An 18,540-nucleotide genomic window follows, 5' to 3' on the forward strand; every position below is an offset into this window, starting at 1 on the left:
CTTTCCAGCAATTTCTGTTTTTGTTTCTGATTTCCAGCGTCTGCATCAGTTTTTAATCAATAAAGCAGTTCAATTCTATACAGTCTGTGTATATTGAGAATAAAACAAAAACCCAAGGCATTACTTAATCAAATGAGACTATATTTACATGTATCTGAGGTACTGGGAGGGTGCGGTAACAGAACAGACCCCCATTCTGATGAAGGGTCTAGGCCCAAAACGTCAGTCTTCCTGCTGGGCCTGCTGTGTTCATCCAGCTCCACACCTTGTTATCTCAGACCCCCATTTAATTTCAGTGGAAAGACCTTCGACTGTAGTCTTTCCCTACTGTGCCTTGGACTGGCAGTCAGCGGTGTTTGTGCTGCTGATGTAGGAGTTGGACTATAACTCTGCTAGGAAACACCAGTACCTGAATTCTGTCTAACCAACATTTAACCTGTGGTATTTACCATTACCCACCCTGCTTAATGAAACTGTCAACCTGCTGTTTATTGTGGCTGACTGGAATCAATGTGAAACACCACAACCCAACCACTTTCACAGCCAAGGAGAAGTCACATAACAAACAGGAATGCTGGGGAATGAGGATTTGTGTGTTGTGACTGGTTATTACCAAAGTACCAGCAACAAAATTCTGACACAGAAGACCGTAACTGCCCAGTTCAGGCTGCATTGCTGAATGGGAATAGAATATAAATTTGTTTGTGCCTCTCACTTTGTTTAGTTGCCTCCAGCATTGTTCAAACACCTTCCTGATTAGGGTACACTGACTATAGCACAGTGTAAAAAAATTTCTAATTAACCTGCTCAGAGATGTAATTACACACCTCCGGAATGAGTGGGACTGGTACCTGGGCCACCTGGCTTAAAGGTAAGGTTAAATACCACTGCACTACAACAGCACAGTGTAAACTGAAACCAGCCATCATCATTACGATAAATAAATAATACAGGCCATAAAGAGAAAGGGGTTACTGAGTGATAGTGTGAGGGAACTGATAAACATCAAGAAAAGTACAGTCCCTGACAGGGTGATGGGGAGAGAGGAAGGTTGATTCCGATGGTATTTAGCATACAATGGGAATAACCGAGATGCCCAGTTTCACCTTTGTGAAGCTAATCATATTGACACTGTAAGATCCAATGATTCTTTCGGGCCATTTCAGCTCTAGGCATGAATCAATGTAAAGAGAATAAAATTCTGCTCAATGTATCCTGTTAAACATGTCTTGTGGTTCACAAGTCAGCAGTTCAAAAGGCAACACTCATTCTCCAGGATTGCAACTCAACCATTCATGATTGTTATTTTCAGAGTCCTCTTGAAATGAAAGCTCATAATTTTTAAAAAAATGAAGTGATGCTTGAATGGAAAATGGATGTGAAATGTGTGCAGCTGCTGCTCAGCTACTAGGAAAATGTGCATGTTTCAAAGGGGAAGGAATTGGGAATGAGCACACAAAAGTCATTTAAGAATGTCCATGTCAGTATGACCTCTAGTACAAACTCTATGATTTTCCTTGTTTCAGTCACCTATGTTGGGATCTTACTCAATGTGAATCTAGCTCTGATTGTGTTGCATTTCCTTGACTGTGAGGGATTTGATGACTAATTAATTGATAATGGGTTAATTCTCCATACCTTGTAGTTTTGCATTTTCCTCTTCAGTTGCTTGCAATCGCCTCCCATTTTTCAACTTCAGTGAGCAATATGACTAAAAAAAAACTTGTTTTTATTTTTTGTCCTGGGACATGGTTGCTGCTGGCAGGGTGAGCATTTTTTTTTGCAGGGTTTTGACTCAGCAACAATAAGGAAGGGCATAGATTTTCAGGGTGGTGATTGGCTTGGATGGGAACTTGTAGGTGATGGCATTTCCATCTATCTGCTGCCCTTGTCTTCAATACAGTAATAGTGATGGGTTTGGAAGGTGCTGTCTAATGAGCATTGGTGAATTTCTGCATTGCATCTCATATATGACACACTACTGCTACTGAGCATTGGTGGTGGAGGAAGTGGCTGTGGTGCCAATCAAGTGGCTGCTTTGTCTCGGATGGTGTCGAGCTTCTTGAGTGTTGTTGGAGCTGCACCCATTCAGGAAACTGGGAAATATTCCCTCACCTCTTGACTTGATTTTACAGAGGGATGAAGTAAGTTATTCGCTGCAGGCTTCTTAACATCTGAAGTGTTCTTGTAGTCACATTGTTTATATGGCTGGTCTTGTTCAGTTTTTGATCTATAGTAAATCCCAGGATGATGACATTGGGTGATTCAGTGATGGTAATGCCATTGAATGGGAAGATGGTAATTACTTGGCACTTGTGTTCTGCAAATTTTATACTTGTAACATACCAGTCCAATCCTGGATGTTGTCCAGATCTTGCTGCATATTTATATGTTCTGCTTTAGAATTAGAGGAGTCACAAATGGCACTGAATATTGTGCAATCATCAGTGAACATCCCCATTTCTGATGGAAGGAAGTCATTGATGGCGTAGCTGATGATTGTTCAGCCTAGGATGCTACCCTGAGGAACCTCAGCAGAGATGTTCTGGAGCTGAGCTGGTTGACCTGAAAGAACTGCAACCATCTTCTTTTGTACTATATATGATTCCAACCAGTGGACATGCTCCTCCCTGATTCTCATTGACTCTGGTTTTGTTAGGGTTCCTTGGAACCACATTTAGTCAAATATAGCCTTGATGTCAAGCACTGTCATTCTCACCTCAGCTCTGGAATGCAGCTTTTTTGATCATGTTTGAACCAAGGTCAGGAGCTGAATGGCCCTGGCAGAATCCAAGCTAAGTGTCAGTGAGCAGGTTATTGTTAATCAAGTGCTGCTTGATAGCCCCTCTTCTATCACTTTATGAGTGATCGAGGGTAGATTGTAATTGGTCAGGATGGATTTGTCCTGATTTTTGTGAACAGGATCTTATCTGGGTTATTTTCCATGTTGTCAGGTAGATACCAGTATTGTTGGCGTACCGGAACAGATCGGCTATGGGCATGGCAGATCCTGAACAGACATCTTCACTACTATTACTGGTACATTGTCATGGACAGTAGCCTTTGGAATGTCCAATACAGCCTTTATATTTGCTAAAGAAAACAAAAATCCTCTTCATGAAGCATCCGTTGCCTGTAAGCAGCCATCAGTACCTGAAAATTTGCTGGTTCTGTTGTTGACCCTGGATTGTAGTGTTGAACATGGGTTCATTAAATCAGCTATCTGTAATACCCACTGCAAATGCCCTGAATTCAGTGACCAGTCAATCTTGTGTAGTAATTACAAGCTACAGCAGCAAGATATAGCAACAGCCTGTGAACCAATGCTATGTTGTTACCCTAGCAACAGACTCTTCATCTATCCTAATCTGTTCTCCTCGAAACGGTCTGTGAATCCGTCCTTCTTCTCTTCCCCTAGCAACAACCTTCTAACCCATCTCACTCTCTTAGCCGAGCAGCAACTTGTGAACCTATCCCCACTCTGTTTCCCTAGCAACAGCCCGTGTGGCCGATAAATCCAACCCAGTCTCTGTTATTCCTTGGCATTTCACCAGGTTCTGACCAAATACTAATTTGAGCTCAACCCCAGCTGTAACATCACAGAATGCGGTATTTAGTCAGCATAGGGGAAACAGAACTGACCAGAACCTTTCAGATTCAAGATTGAAAGGAAGTGACAGTGTAAGGCAGTGGGAAAGGGTCCCAATGAAAGAAGCTACACTGACTCAACAGAAGGAACTGGGTAGGAAAGGAACTGAGAGATCTTAGGCTCAGCATAAGTAGACATGCAATACGGAGAATCCCTGGGACACTGCAAGTGTCCTGTATGGGGAAGGTACTGGGTGTACAATATGTTGTTTAGAAAGTTAAACAAACGTTCTTGTGTATTATTCAGGAATACTGTGTACATGAGTTTGAAGTTTTCTGCAGAAGTGGAGTGATTGAGGTGAGTGCAGAGCAGACCACAACATTACATTTTGCAAAGGCAACTTTCTGAATAGAAGTGGATTGCCAGTAAGCTGCAGCAAATGAAATTTCAGTGATGAGTAAAGTTGTTTTGAATGTTGTGAACAGAATATATACTAATGTGAAAACAGACTGCACCATGATACTAAAATGTGAGGCTGGATGAACACAGCAGGCCAAGCAGCATCTCAGGAGCACAAAAGCTGACGTTTCGGGCCTAGACCCTTCATCAGAGAGGGGGATGGGGGGAGGGAACTGGAATAAATAGGGAGAGAGGGGGAGGCGGACCGAAGATGGAGAGTAAAGAAGATAGGTGGAGAGGGTGTAGGTGGGGAGGTAGGGAGGGGATAGGTCAGTCCAGGGAAGACGGACAGGTCAAGGAGGTGGGATGAGGTTAGTAGGTAGCTGGGGGTGCGGCTTGGGGTGGGAGGAAGGGATGGGTGAGAGGAAGAACCGGTTAGGGAGGCAGAGACAGGTTGGACTGGTTTTGGGATGCAGTGGGTGGGGGGGAAGAGCTGGGCTGGTTGTGTGGTGCAGTGGGGGGAGGGGATGAACTGGGCTGGTTTAGGGATGCAGTGGGGGAAGGGGAGATTTTGAAACTGGTGAAGTCCACATTGATACCATATGGCTGCAGGGTTCCCAGGCGGAATATGAGTTGCTGTTCCTGCAACCTTCGGGTGGCATCATTGTGGCAGTGCAGGAGGCCCATGATGGACATGTCATCAAGAGAATGGGAGGGGGAGTGGAAATGGTTTGCGACTGGGAGGTGCAGTTGTTTGTTGCGAACTGAGCGGAGGTGTTCTGCAAAGCGGTCCCCAAGCCTCCGCTTGGTTTCTCCAATGTAGAGGAAGCCGCACCGGGTACAGTGGATGCAGTATACCACATTGGCAGATGTGCAGGTGAACCTCTGCTTAATGTGGAATGTCATCTTGGGGCCTGGGATGGGGGTGAGGGAGGAGGTGTGGGGACAAGTGTAGCATTTCCTGCGGTTGCAGGGGAAGGTGCCGGGTGTGGTGGGGTTGGAGGGCAGTGTGGAGCGAACAAGGGAGTCACGGAGAGAGTGGTCTCTCCGGAAAGCAGACAGGGGAGGGGATGGAAAAATGTCTTGGGTGGTGGGGTCGGATTGTAAATGGCGGAAGTGTCGGAGGATAATGCGTTGTATCCGGAGGTTGGTAGGGTGGTGTGTGAGAACGAGGGGGATCCTCTTGGGGCGGTTGTGGCGGGGGCGGGGTGTGAGGGATGTGTCGCGGGAAATGCGGGAGACGCGGTCGAGGGCGTTCTCAATCACCGTGGGGGGAAAGTTGCGGTCCTTAAAGAACTTGGACATCTGGGATGTGCGGGAGTGGAATGTCTTATCGTGGGAGCAGATGCGGCGGAGGCGGAGGAATTGGGAATAGGGGATGGAATTTTTGCAGGAGGGTGGGTGGGAGGAGGTGTGTTCTAGGTAGCTGTGGGAGTCGGTGGGCTTGAAATGGACATCAGTTACAAGCTGGTTGCCTGAGATGGAGACTGAGAGGTCCAGGAAGGTGAGGGATGTGCTGGAGATGGCCCAGGTGAACTGAAGGTTGGGGTGGAAGGTGTTGGTGAAGTGGATGAACTGTTCGAGCTCCTCTGGGGAGCAAGAGGCGGCGCCGATACAGTCATCAATGTACCGGAGGAAGAGGTGGGGTTTGGGGCCTGTGTAGGTGCGGAAGATGGACTGTTCCACGTAACCTACAAAGAGGCAGGCATAGCTGGGGCCCATGCGGGTGCCCATGGCCACCCCCTTAGTCTGTAGGAAGTGGGAGGAGTCAAAAGAGAAGTTGTTGAGTGTGAGGACGAGTTCCGCTACGCCTCTTGCTCCCCAGAGGAGCTCGAACAGTTCATCCACTTCACCAACACCTTCCACCCCAACCTTCAGTTCACCTGGGCCATCTCCAGCACATCCCTCACCTTCCTGGACCTCTCAGTCTCCATCTCAGGCAACCAGCTTGTAACTGATGTCCATTTCAAGCCCACCGACTCCCACAGCTACCTAGAACACACCTCCTCCCACCCAAGCTCCTGCAAAAATTCCATCCCCCATTCCCAATTCCTCCGCCTCCGCCGCATCTGCTCCCACGATAAGACATTCCACTCCCGCACATCCCAGATGTCCAAGTTCTTTAAGGACCGCAACTTTCCCCCCACGGTGATTGAGAACGCCCTTGACCGCGTCTCCTGCATTTCCCGCGACACATCCCTCACACCCCGCCCCCGCCACAACCGCCCCAAGAGGATCCCCCTCGTTCTCACACACCACCCTACCAACCTCCGGATACAACGCATTATCCTCCGACACTTCCGCCATTTACAATCCGACCCCACCACTCAAGACATTTTTCCATCCCCTCCCCTGTCTGCTTTCCGGAGAGACCACTCTCTCCGTGACTCCCTTGTTCGCTCCACACTGCCCTCCAACCCCACCACACCCGGCACCTTCCCCTGCAACCGCAGGAAATGCTACACTTGTCCCCACACCTCCTCCCTCACCCCCATCCCAGGCCCCAAGATGACATTCCACATTAAGCAGAGGTTCACCTGCACATCTGCCAATGTGGTATACTGCATCCACTGTACCCGGTGCGGCTTCCTCTACATTGGAGAAACCAAGCGGAGGCTTGGGGACCGCTTTGCAGAACACCTCCGCTCAGTTCGCAACAAACAACTGCACCTCCCAGTCGCAAACCATTTCCACTCCCCCTCCCATTCTCTTGATGACATGTCCATCATGGGCCTCCTGCACTGCCACAATGATGCCACCCGAAGGTTGCAGGAACAGCAACTCATATTCCGCCTGGGAACCCTGCAGCCATATGGTATCAATGTGGACTTCACCAGTTTCAAAATCTCCCCTTCCCCCACTGCATCCCTAAACCAGCCCAGTTCATCCCCTCCCCCCACTGCACCACACAACCAGCCCAGCTCTTCCCCCCCACCCACTGCATCCCAAAACCAGTCCAACCTGTCTCTGCCTCCCTAACCGGTTCTTCCTCTCACCCATCCCTTCCTCCCACCCCAAGCCGCACCCCCAGCTACCTACTAACCTCATCCCACCTCCTTGACCTGTCCGTCTTCCCTGGACTGACCTATCCCCTCCCTACCTCCCCACCTACACCCTCTCCACCTATCTTCTTTACTCTCCATCTTCGGTCCGCCTCCCCCTCTCTCCCTATTTATTCCAGTTCCCTCCCCCCATCCCCCTCTCTGATGAAGGGTCTAGGCCCGAAACGTCAGCTTTTGTGCTCCTGAGATGCTGCTTGGCCTGCTGTGTTCATCCAGCCTCACATTTTATTATCTTGGAATCTCCAGCATCTGCAGTTCCCATTATCTCTGCACCATGATACTATTTCATTTACAATTTTTTTTACGAAAATTGAAAGTTACAGTGAGGAACAGAAAAACCTCAGAATCATGCTTTTGCAAACCTGTAGCTGACACTTGGCATGGTTCTGATCCCAACTGATAGTAATACTGGACAGGGTCAGGCTCCACAGTGAAAGCCAGCTTGACACGCCATCAGCTTTCTATTATGTAATTTGGTTATGGTTGATGTCTTTTGTTAAAGTTACATACAAAGGGGGAAAGAAAATTGAACAGCTTTATTGCAAATACTGACGATAAAGATTCAACTCTTTTACCCTCAACAGCAACCTTACAGATACTCAAACTTCAAGGAAAGGCTATCCTGTTTCCACTTTAAAGTTCCTTATTCAACGAGCATGGCAATAATTGGTTCATTTCAGCAAATGTCTACATTCAGGACACTATTTCTTTGGTTAATATCTCTTCCTGGGTCCCTTAAACTAACTGCTAAGAAAGCTCAATATTTCTTCAAATGGATTCTTTAAACTCCTCTTCCACAGCTTTCTGTTTTGGAGCCATTCTTTTACTGAGATTAAGGCACTTGGGGCTTATTTCATACTGCCCTAGTTTTTGTGGAGCCTGCTCAACTCCAGAATTTTTGTTACAGGCATTCTTCTTTTTGAGGGACCTTTTCTCTCTCTGAAAGTCCCTGTGTATTCATTGAACTTCTGGACAGTTATGTCTTTCTACAGAAATCATTTCTCTTTCTCTCACTGTGTATAAACGGGCTGTTAGGTAACAAATCATTTTCTTTCTTTCTTCTACCCTTGTTTCTAATCCAAAGAACTAGTCACTTCAAAAATTTTAAAAACCTTATTTAAAATCTCTATAAACACACACACACACACACACACACACACACACACACTAAATGGTTCTCTGAAGAAGGGTCCCAACCTGAAATGTCAACTTTCCCACTCCTCTGATACTGCTGGCCTGCTGTGTTCATCCAGCTCCACACTTCATAAATGGCACTGTCCACTTAAGAACCCAAGTTTTCAAACACTAATAATGATATATCAAGGTCTTGTTATCACAATACTGTGTGCAGCCTGATCTCCGTACTGCACTGGAGAAGATACAAAAACAATTACACAGATAATTCCAGGACTGAAGATCATAACTGTGAGTAAAGATTGAATAAACTGAACACATTTCTCTAGAAAAGAGAAGCCTGGGGCTTGACCTAACAGAGGTACTCTATTGAATTTTTCTTAAAGATAAATGTGCAGAAAATGTTTCTAGAAATCTAGGGTCCATAGATATAAGGTAGTAACTGTTAAATTCAATAGCGAATTCAGGTGAAAATTCCTTGCCCACAGATTGTGAGAATATGGAACTTGCTACCACAGTGATATTGGGGTAGTAAAGCTCGAGAAACATGTGGGGGTGAGAGGAAAGAAGGACGTGTGGATGGGATAAGATGATGTAGACTGAAAGGAAGTATGTGTACAGTATAGACACCAGCATACCGCTGTTGGGCTAGACAGTCTGTCTCTGTGCTGGACCCATATATAATAAACTACCAGAAATATGTGAAGATATTTCTATATCTGAAGGAGGGAAGCTGAGTTAGCAATCTGAATAGAGAAAGAGGCTCAGTGAAATGAGGAACACAGCTGAGTTCAGGAGCACAAAAGCTAACAATTACTGTTAAAAGAGGCTGCTGGGGAACATAACAGTAAAATGGTTTAATAAAGTAATCATCTCATTTATTCGGATTGGTATTATTTCTGAAAACCTTGTTCCATTGTAGTATAGCTTGTCTTTACAGAAACTAAGCTATTCTGCCTTCAAACATATTCGGCTGAATTGGACTGGAATTTAGGTTCATTTTTGAAATAATGGAGGAATTTCACTCTGTATCTAACCCCATGATGAACCTGTCCAGGGAGTGTTTCATGAGGACGGTGTAGATGGAGCGTTAATTTGCACCCAACCTTGTGCTTTCCCTGTCCTGAGTGTCTTTGATAGGTCTGCATGGGTTTCCTCCAGGTGCCCCAGTTTCTTCCCACAGTCCAAAGATGTGCAGGTTAGGTAGATTGGCCACACTAAAATGCCAGAGTGCCCGGGGATGTGCAGACCAGAGGGAATAGCCGTGGGAAGTGCAGGGTTACAAGGATAGGGTGGGGATTAGGGTCTGGGTGGGATGCTGTTTGGAGGGTTGGTGCAGACTCGATGGGTCAAATGGCCTGCTTCCACACTGTAGGGATTCTATGATTCTATTACTGCATTCTCCATGCTGTAACCACCCTAGAAATATTTCATGAATGGTTCACAGTTTCTCAGACAAACTTGAAAAAGGGTAAGATGATTTAACAACCTGCATGAGATGATGACAATATTGAGGGGGGGGGAGTCAGTACTGATGGTACCTGACAATGTATTTAACCCCATGCTGTAACTCTCTCTGAAACTTCATTTTCTCTTAACTGAAGCTAAGTTTTGAATTGAGTATTTTTTTCTGTTGCCCTTGAATTAAGTCTATTCTGTTTTGAGATATACTCCTTTTCAATGATGTATGTATATGCTTTGTTCAGCCAAGTTATGTGACTTTAATGTAAAGGTTAGGTTGGTGTTGGCAGTCAGGAAATATGAAATGCTCATAATGAACCCTCCATTAAATGTGTTGCTGGGCTTTACATCAGAGGGAATGAGCTAATAGAGCTGAGGCCAAGGGTGATGAGGAGGAACAATGAGAGATTGCAGCAGAACGAAATGCTGTGTTTATCTCAGAGCAGAGACCCTTACATGGTCAAGATGGTCACAATTTAATTTAGTCAAATCACAAAAATGTACAGGACTAGCAGAAATCTTTTCATTCAACATGTTTGTTTCCAGTGTGTTATAAATATCATATTCCATGACACTGATAGAGACATAGAGCTGTACAGCACGAGAACAGATCAACCCATCCATGCCAATCAGATGTGCTAACCTGATCTAGTCCCATTTGCCACCATTTGGCCCATAGCCCTTTAAACCTTCCTATTCATGTACCCATCCAGCTGCCGTTGACACGTTGTACTTGTAACAGCCTCCACCAGTTCCACTGGCAGCTTGTTCCATACACCCACTGTCCTCCGTGTGGAAATTTGCCTCTCAGGTTCCTTTTAAATCATTCCCCTCTCACCCTAAACCTATTCCTTCTAGTTTAGGATTCCCCTGCCCTGGAAAAAAGATCTTGGCTATTTATCCTATTCATGCCCCTCATGATTTTGTAAAACTCTAAATGGTCATGCCTCAGCATCCAATGCTCCAGAGAAATGTGCCCCAGCCTATTCAGCTTCTTCCTCAAACCCTCCAACCCTGGCAACATCCTTGTAACTCTTTTTTGAACCCTTTCCAGTTTAACAACACGTTCCTAAAGCTGGAAGACCAGAATTGAACGCAGTATACTAAAAGAAGCCTGACCAACGTCTGTACAGCTGCAACATGACCTCCCAACTCCTATACTCAATGCACTAACTCGCGTACCAAAGCTTGAGTACCAAATGCCTTCTTCATGACCCAAGCAACCTGCAACTCCACTTTCAAGGAACAAAGCAGCTGTACCCCCAGGGTCTCTTTATTCAGCAACACTCCCCAAGGCCCAACCATTAACTGTATAAGTCCTGTTCTGGTTTGCGATATTTATCTACCACATTTATCTAAATTAAACTCCACCTGCCACTTCTCAGCCCATTAGCCCATCAGATCAAGGCTCCATTGTACTCAGGGATAGCCTTCTTTACTGTACACCACACCACCAATTTTGGTGTCATCTGCAAATTTACTAACCATACCTCCTACATTTGCATCCAAATTATTTACATTAATGATTAAAAAGAATGGACACAGCATCAATCCTTGCTGGTCACAGGTCTCCAGTCTGAGAAATAACCCTCCACCACCACTCTCTATCTACCTTCAAGCTCATTTTGTATCCAATTAGCTAGCTGGCCCTGGATTGGATGTGATCTAACCTTGCCAATCAGTCAATCATGCAGAACATCATTGAAACACTTGCTGAAGTCTATATAGACAACATCTATTACTATGTCTTCATCAATTTTCTTTATCACTTCTTCAAAACATTCAATCAAATTAGTCAGTCCTAATTTCCCAAGCGCAAAGTCGTGCGACTATCCCTAATCAGTCCTTGCCTTTCCAAATACATGTAAATCCTGTCTCTCAGAATCCTCTCCAGCAATGTACCACTACTGACTTCTTATCTCTGCTGTCAGAACTTAAATTTATCCAACTTGAGTCGCTGATTCAGAATGCACCCAATATTTGCATTCTTGTTCTATACTGTATTATCATCTCCTATAAACTGTTACATCATTTCACTCTTTTCTAAGCTTTTCTTAGAAACAGTGACAAATATTAAACATTTTTATATTCATACAATCAATGGTCTTACCATCGTAAATAATTCAATGGGGTCATCCCTGGGTTTTTTCTTCTCCTGCATGAAGATTTTCAGTTTCTACAGCCAATTCTCATATGTCAAGAGCTCAATCTCAGCATTCCAACGCTCCCTCCCCTTGCAAACGCCATTTGCTTCCTCTTGTTCAGCCAGGTTTTCATTCAAATCAGATGTGTTCCACCTAAGTCATGACTTCAAACCCTGAAGTCCAATCTCTTGGACGCATTTATCAAAAGCTTTGCTAATATCTAACCAATCAAAACTCCCCAAGTTTCCTGTTCATTTGGGATTCTGCAACATGTAGTTGTGAATGGCAGTGTAACATGCAGCAGAATGAGCAGGGTCCATAAGTGCTCACCCTCAATATCGGGGGAGCACGTAACCATCTTCGGCCAAAAGTGCCCTGTGGATGATCCATCTTGGCCACTTCCCGAGACGCCTATCATCACAAGTTGCCAGTATCATATTGAAGATCTGTGCTCCAGAATTAGCCACTTCTCAAGGCAAGATATTCCTGTGCGGCTATAACACTGTCATGTACCTAATAATGTGAAAAACATCCTGTCCCCAGAAAGCAGAAGTCATTAGTTCTTAAAGAAATTGCAAGAGGGCTGTCTTTCTTCTTCCCATTTAATGAAGCATTTGACTCTGATCTATTCCAGTTCACTTCCCATCACAGCTCACATCATTTAAAGAATAGATTTGCAGTGATGTAATACTGCTTAAGGCCATCAGACATTCCAAAGCACCTTACAGCCCATTAACTACTTTTGCAGTCCAGTAGTTGCTGTTGTAATTACAGGAAGCCTGGTAGCCAACATGTACACAGCAATGAGATATTGACCATATCATCTGTTTTAGTAAACCAGGGCCCTCTCTGATGAAGGGTCTAGGCCCGAAACGTCAGCTTTTGTGCTCCTGAGATGCTGCTTGGCCTGCTGTGTTCATCCAGCCTCACATTTTATTACCCTGGCTAGTCAGTTACATTGGGGATTTCTGTGATGCAACAGTATGTATGGAGGTAAAGGTCATCAGGAGTGGAATCAAATTTCAGCACTTTATTGAAGAGTGACAGGGAAGCAGAAGCACTCACCATAGCATGTAAAACCTGAGCACCTACAGCCAAAGGTTTCCATAGATATGAGATTTATCCATCACCTGTAAAACTCCGTTCATCATTCCTTGAAGTATATGAGACTATCACTGGGGCAACACTTAAAACTACATGCAGGGCTGAAGGATTGTGAATCAGTCCCTTCCCGTTCTGACTATGTGATAGAATGAAATTGGTCATCAGTAGCTGGAGTTCCCAAAAACTACAGATTGGCCCTGTCAGTACATTGGTGTTCATACACGGTGATCAAGCAGCAGACTGGGGAATCCCAGCAAGGCTTTTAACCATAAACACTTACTGTCAGAGTGAAAATGTCTAAAATATCCAGTGAGATCATCTGTCCGTCCTCCAACTTAACGTAAATGTTCACTGACATTACTTTGGTTGTTTTGAGTTTTTTTTTCCCTACACCACCATGCACCTCCCCAAACGTCTCTAGGAGGAAGTGGGTGAGATCTAGGCCTTGTTCACTGGCATAAAATAAAACAAAGAACTGGAAATCTGAAACCAAAGTAAAAATCACTGGAGAAGATCAGCAAGTCTGACAGCATCTGCAGAGAGAGAAACAGAGTTAATATTTAGAGTCCAGTGACACTTCCAACTCAAAACATTAACTCTGTTTCTCTCTCCACACATCCTGTCAGACTTGCTGAGTGTCTCCAGGGGTTTCCATTCTTGTTCACTGGCACAGGTGCCAGCCAACTCTCAGACTACCTGTCAACACGTTGTGCAAACTGACCCCATGCACAAATGTGCGTTATACTGCACAGAGGAGAAGGAAAATCTCACTGCCATCACATTAGTCAAAGAGGTAATTTCAAACTAGCTGAAATGATTCACTGAGTGGAGGGGACAGCACCTGAGAAAAATCATATCTTAAAAAATGTTATTTGCACTGAATGAACAGCACAGAAACCAGATATTTAGTCCAACTGTGCTGATATTTATTTTCCACGGGGATCTCCTCCCACTTCGTAAGTCACCCATATCTGATCTTTCTCCCCCATAAGTTTATCTTGATTGTCCTTAGACATGTTTATGCTCTTCTGCTTGACCACTTAATTGCATAGTGAGTTCCACATTCTCAACATTCTCTGGGTAAAGAATTGTTGCCTGAATTCCTGTTGGATTGATGAGTAACTGGTTTATATTTATGACACATGTTCTGGCTTTCCCCACAAGTGGAAACATTTTCTTCATGTGTTATAAAGTCACGCCACAGCCTTCTCTTCAAGAAAGCAATGTAAAGACTGCTTACAAAGACACATAAGGAATCACAGATACAAAGTTGAGAGAGACTTATAAATACAGTCACACTTGCAGGGAGGGAGAGAGTTATGGATACAGGGAGGAAGAGAATCGTGGAGAAGATTGCGGGGGAGAAAGAAACAGATGAAGGATTGAGAGGGTCACTGACATGGTGGTGGGGTGTGAGTAACGGATAAAAGAGGACAGAGTCACAGAGGGACCTCTGGGTACTAGTGTACAGTATAGCTCGTTGAAAGTGGCGTCACAGGTGTACATGCTGGCCTTCATCGGCCGAGGAATTGAGTAGTGGAGTTGGGATGTTATGTTACAGTTGTATAAGTCATTGGCGAAGTCGCACTTGGAGTATTGTGTACAGTTTTGGTCACCCTGCTTTGGGAAAGACATAGTTAAACTGGAAAATGTGCAAAGAAGATTTATGAGGGTGTTTCCAGGACTAGTAGGCCTCAGTTATACAGAGAGGTTGGCCAGGATAAGACTTTATTCCACAGAACGTAGAAGAATGAGGGGTGATCTTATTGAGGTGTATAAAATTATGAGGGGCATAGGTAGAATAAATGCATATTGTCCCTTTCCCAGGGATGGGGAATGGAAAACTAGAGGGCATAGATTTAAGGTAAGAGGAGAAAGATTTAAGGAGGACCTGAGGGGCAACTTCTTCATGTAGTGGGTGGTGCGTATATGGAATGGGCTGCCACAGAAAGTGGTTGAGGCAGAGACAATAGCAACATTTAAAAATATTTGGATTAGTACATGGATGAGAAGGATTTAGAGAGATAAAGACCAATTGCAAGCAATTGGAACTAGCTGAGTGGGCACCATGGTCAGCATGGACCAGTTTGGATTGAAGGGTCTGTTTCTATGCTGTATTATTCTATACTCTATAATAGCACCAGCCCATTGGATTCAATGCAGTGTCCCTTTTGCTTCTTAGAATATCTTCTGATCTCCAATTTCCTCATTTCCGGATCCTTTCAGTTCTTTGCTGAAGACACAGGGGGGTTCACAAATCAACTGCTCATTCTTTCAGTCAGTGGTTAGAAACAACAACTTAACTGTGAATAGTGGGAGGAAATAGCTTAGCTATCTTTCAGTTGTTTATACACTATTTGTACAGGGTGGCTTTGGTACAGAGGTGGTCACAGAGGTCAGAGATGAGATTAGTGGCAGCTGCATGTGGTCCAGAGAGGAGTTCAGTGACCATTTGGGGCGGGGGGCAAGAAGAGGAAAGATGTTTGAGCGAAATGAGGTGCAGCTGGTAATCAAGGATGGTATCCGATCATGGGGAACCTCTTCCAAAGCACATACATCCTTTCTTAAAGACAGAAACCAAAACTGCAACTGGATTTGAGATACAGATTCATGGATACCCTGTAAAACGAAAAGCATATTGTCCTTACCTTTATAAATAAAACAATGATGGAAATTTCTGGAGAAGCTTCGCAGCTGTAGCAGCATGTGTGGAGAGAAGTGAAGAAGGGTCACTAGACCGAAAGTATGGTAGCTAAATTTACAGATGACACAAAGACAAAAGACATAAAGAAACATATAGTTCAGCATGTGCGCAAAAATCTGGTAAGTGGAATATAGTGTGGGAAAATGTGAAGTTGTTCACTTTGGCAGGAAGATTAAAAAAGCAAAGTATTATTTAAATAGAGAATGATCGCTGAATTCCAAAATTCAGAGGGATTTAAGTTTCTGGTATATGACTCACAAAAGGTTACTCTGCAGGTCGAATACGTACAATCCCAAGTTCAATAAATCCCCTGCTTCTATGGAATCACGAATTGCAAATTTACCTATACGCATCAGAAAAAAAGTAACAATAAAACTCAACATCTGCACGCAAAACCCACATATCTGCAATTTTAACCAACTCTGTGCTTGCAAATTTCATCACTTGTGAGGTAACCAGGAATGGAATCCTCACAAATACTCAGGAATGATTTTAATCAAGAAGGCTAATGAAGTTTATTACAAGAGGAATTGAACAGGCAGAAAATAGAAATTGCTGGAGAAACTGAGCAGGTTTGGCAGCACCTGTGGAGAGAAAATAGAGTTAACATTTAGATTAGACTCCCTGCAGTGTGGAAACAGGCCCTTCGGCCCAACAAGTCTACACCACCCCTTGAAGCATCCCACCCAGACCCATTCCCCTATAACCCACACACCCCTGAACACTACGGGCAATTTAGCATGGCCAATTCACCTAGCCTGCACATCTTTGGACCTTGGGAGGAAACCGGAGCACCCGGAGGAAACCCACGCAGACAGTTGCCCGAGGCTGGAATTGAACCCAGGTCCCTGGCACTGTGAGGCTGCAGTGCTAACCACTGGACCACCATGCCACCCAGTGAGGTCTAGTGACCTTTTTCAGAGCTCATGAGTTTCTCCAGCAATTTCTGTTTTTGTTTCAGATTTCTAGCATTCGCATTCTTTGTCTTTTTTATCACTAACCTGATTTTCCGGTTGATATGTAGATTAAAGTCACACATAATTACTGCTGTCCCTTTGACAGAGGCACCCAATATTTCTTCTTGTATACTTTGTCCTTTGTGGTTATTGTTAAGGGGCCTATAGGCTATACCCATGAACGACTTCTTTCCTCAACCATTTCTCATCTTCAATCTAACTGATTATCTTGATTTCCGAACTAAAGTGATCTGCAGGCTCACCTTATTGAGTACCTACTTCATCTGTATGGTAATCTCTCATCTGATGCTGACAGAATTCTACCATTCACTGTACACAGAGATTTTCGCCACTGCTGGGATAGATCAGCATCCCTGTGCCAGTGTCCAGAGCTGCCCTGTGAAATTTATGACATTTTCCCCATAACTGGTAGATAGGGGGAAACTGGCACCTGCTTTGCAGACAGCGGCCTTGAGGCCATGGTTGATGGGAATGGGAAGCACAGTCTCTTCTTGGGGGCTGACAGGGCGGGCCATGGCACCGGGCACTGCTGTTCTGATCTAGGGTTGCCAATAAGGTCAGTGCCATCTGGAGGAATGTCCAACATATTGGAGGAAAGTCAAGGTAACCTGGTCCAATCTGTGGTATGGGTCCCTGTCCCTACATATAAAGTACTCTTGCAACACCATTCCAATTACAGTTGCCATTTCACTACAAAGTGCAACATTAAAGTGTAGAACCATAAGTGGTTCAGAGCTGTGCTACGATTGTGCAGACGCTAGCATGTGTTGGATGCCAGTCTCTGTGGAGAAGGGATGCTTCCATGAGCTGTGGAGTATGCCTGAGACATTGGTGCCTGATGTCCAAGATGGAGGCCAGAAGGAGCAAGGGGTGGGCTGGAATTGCCACATACCTTTTCTGACTTTCATATCAAAAATGCTAGGTGTCTCATTTCTATCTGGCAGATGGGAGAATTGGAGAGTGAATATTAATGAAGTGAGTTTAATTAATAATGTGATAATAATATGCAATAAACCCCGTTAAAAGTGAGGTCTACTCAGAGTTCTCAGCAGGAGGAGAGTGGCAGGTATCAGCAGCAGCAAAGGGGAGTCTCATCAGGAGGACTATGGGAGAGGTACCAGCAGGAGGACTGTGGGGATTATTAGTAGGAGGAGATGGGGAGTATAAGGGGAGGAGGGCAGAGAGTGTTAGCGGAAGAAATGATGAGTATTAGAGGGAGTGGGTTGTATCACACTCCCATCCACATTTTCAACTGAAGATATAGCAACATTTGAATTGTTATTTTTAAAGTATTACTCAACAGACGAGTCGATAAAATGTTGAGGAAAAGGCTATGTACTAATGTGTACTCCCTTCACAGACCCCCACCCTACTACCATCAAATGTTTAAAAGTAAAATCCTGTTCCAGATTCTCTGACGCCACCACCACCCACCCCCCCACCCCCCCCACCCCGGTCCCTTTCCGATACAAGGACAGCATGTTTACATTCAGTTTCTGGCGCCAAGCTATGAATGAATAGTTTTACCCGGAATGAGGATTATTGGACTGGACAAATCCCAGTGAAGGGAATCAACCAGGAATATAGATGGAAGGCTCCTTCTGGAAGTCCCACAATATGTATAGTTGATTCTCTGTGCAGTCCTCATATACGATGTACAAGCATTGTCTATTATTCAGTTCGGTGATAGTGATTCTCAAACTGAACCCACTCAACGATGATGACTGTAATATGTGTGTTGCTCATATCCCGCTCATGCCCCAGTGCAGGGGTGGCACGCTGGCTCGCACTGTTGCCTCACAGCACCAGGGACCTGGGTTCAATTCCACCCTCAGGTAGCTGTCTGTGTGGGTCTCCTCCGGGTGCTCCAGTTTCCTCCCACAGTCCAAAGATGTGCAAGCTAGGTGGATTCACCATTCTAAATTGCCTGTAGTGTTCAGGGATGCGTAGATTTGGGGGGTCATAG

General features: G+C 44.8%; 1 protein-coding gene across 5 annotated transcripts in view; it reads left to right on the plus strand.

The window, feature by feature from the left end:
- LOC125447600 (sphingosine 1-phosphate receptor 2-like) overlaps positions 1-18,540 on the plus strand; it is an 84,133-nt gene that overhangs the window by 61,657 nt on the left and 3,936 nt on the right. The window lies entirely within an intron of this gene.

This window comes from Stegostoma tigrinum, chromosome 35, assembly GCF_030684315.1.
Source record: "Stegostoma tigrinum isolate sSteTig4 chromosome 35, sSteTig4.hap1, whole genome shotgun sequence".
In the NCBI taxonomy this organism is placed as follows: domain Eukaryota; kingdom Metazoa; phylum Chordata; class Chondrichthyes; order Orectolobiformes; family Stegostomatidae; genus Stegostoma; species Stegostoma tigrinum.